Genomic DNA, 2,070 nt, shown 5'->3' with positions numbered 1-2,070 from the left:
CTTTTAATCTGCCGCTCATCTCTTCGTTGGGGTCGGGAGTGAGGGGCACCGGCAGAGCTGGGGTGTGGGGGGCCGGGCTGCCAGGGGCTGTGGGTCGGGAGTGAGGGGCACCGGCAGAGCTGGGGTGTGGGGGGCCGGGCTGCCAGGGGCTGCGGGTCAGGAGTGAGGGGCCAGGGCTTGGTGGAGGGGGGGCTGGCACGAGCTGGGGACATGTCTCTGACAGGACGTGGCATTTCCTGTTTTGTTTCCTAGGCAGGATATTGTGAGGAAGTCCCGGGGGCGGGGGGACGCGGGTGGCAGTTGTGGGGGGGAGGCGGGTGACAGTTGGGGGGCGTCCCTGCACCCCAGGATTCTGCTACTTGACCCCGATCCTGAGCCTGCTCCATGGCAACACCTGGGGGATGTGACAGAGTCGGGCCCCTTCCCTCCCCCGAGATAGTCCCTGTACAAACAGCCGCTCCACCCCAGAGGTGGCTGCATCTCCAGTCTGGGAGCTGTTTGGGGCTGGAACCGAGCCTTTTTTTGAAGCCAACTGGGGAGGGGGCAACTGGGGTCCCCCTTCCCCATCATGGCCCCTTCCCCCCCCAACTTCTTCTCCACTCCCCACCCCCGGGGCCGTTACTGACATCCGACCGCTGAGCTCTGCGGCTTTCACTTCCTCTTTCTGACCCGCCCCGGAGCCAGGAGAGTCCCCACAGCTCCCAACGGCCCCAAAGGCCAGGGCTGGGGGAGCAGAGGCTGCGAGTCGGGAGTGAGGGGCACTGGCAGGGCTGGGGGGGGCAGGGCTCCTGACCTCCAACCCCTTATCACCGGGGCAATAAACCCCAAGAAATAACCGTCCTCACCAAACAGCCCAGACAGGTGCCTCCCGGTGCCAGCCCCAGACCTGCGGGGAGGGGGGCAGGGGGCACATACCATGGGCCAGGCCCCGGTAACCCCCTGTATCCCTAAGGGACCCAGGTGTCCTGGATCTAAGTGACACTCGCCCAAGATGCCCTGAGGAACCCAGGCGTCCGGGGCATGGCCTGTGCCAGGGACCGATGTCACTGTAAATCCGGTTCTGCTCCAAGCTCCTGGCACAGCTGGATTAGCCGTGGGGTGGGGGGGAGGTATCTGGGTCTTCCCGGGCCTGACCCACATCCTGGAACGCCTGGGTTCTCTCCCCAGCTGTGGGAGGGGAGTGGGGGCTGGTGGGTTAGAGCAGGGGGGCTGGGAGCCAGGACTCCTGGGTTCTCTCCCCGGCTGTGGGAGGGGAGTGGGGGCTGGTGGGGGTTAAGCAGGGGGCTGGAGCCAGGCTCTGTCCTCCAGCTCCGAGAGGGAGTGGGCTGGGGGTCAAGCAGGGGGGAGCAAGTCAGACTCCTGGTTCTACCCGTTCGGGAGGGGATGGGGGGCAGTGGGTAAGCAGGGGGGCTGGAGCGCGACTCTGGTTCTATCCAGTGCGAGGGATGGGGGGGGATAGAGAGGGGGTGCTGGAGCATGGATCTGGTCTCCGGCTCTGGAGGGAGTGGGCTGGGTAGAGCACGGGGCTGGAGCGCAGGATCCTGGGTTCTCTCACTGGGAGGGGTGGGTAGTGGTATAGAGCAGGGTGGGGCTAGGACCTGTTCTTCCCAGCTTGGGAGGGGTGGGGTGTGGTAGAGCAGGGGGGCTGGGAACCAGGCTGGTTTCTCCGGTTTGGGAGGGGAGTGGGGGTGTTGTAGAGCGGGCGGGAGCTGACCCTGGGTTCTTCCGGGGGAAGGGGTGACCCTGCGCCCCCGCCCCAATCGGCCGCCACTGGTGCCCGCTCCATGCGGGTGCGGGGCGGCAGCGCCGGCTGGGCTCGGTCGGTGGGTGGCGGCGGGAGGAGGACGGGCATGGCACCCGGGGGCGGTCCGGGGGGGGAGGCGAGCCAATAGGGGCGCGCGAGGGTGGATGGAGGGCGGGGAAGAGCGTCGGAGGCTTGTTGTGCAACTTGTGAGTGAGCGAGAGGGAATGACCCGGGACAAGCACGCCGCGCATAAGGACCCCTCGAGACAGCAGCCCTGCCCGATCATAGCACGTGAACCCCGGGACAAGCAAAGCAAAAGTAGCACA

The sequence above is a fragment of the Chelonoidis abingdonii genome, chromosome 11, assembly GCF_003597395.2.
Source record: "Chelonoidis abingdonii isolate Lonesome George chromosome 11, CheloAbing_2.0, whole genome shotgun sequence".
In the NCBI taxonomy this organism is placed as follows: domain Eukaryota; kingdom Metazoa; phylum Chordata; order Testudines; family Testudinidae; genus Chelonoidis; species Chelonoidis abingdonii.
This window is presented reverse-complemented; position numbering follows the sequence as displayed.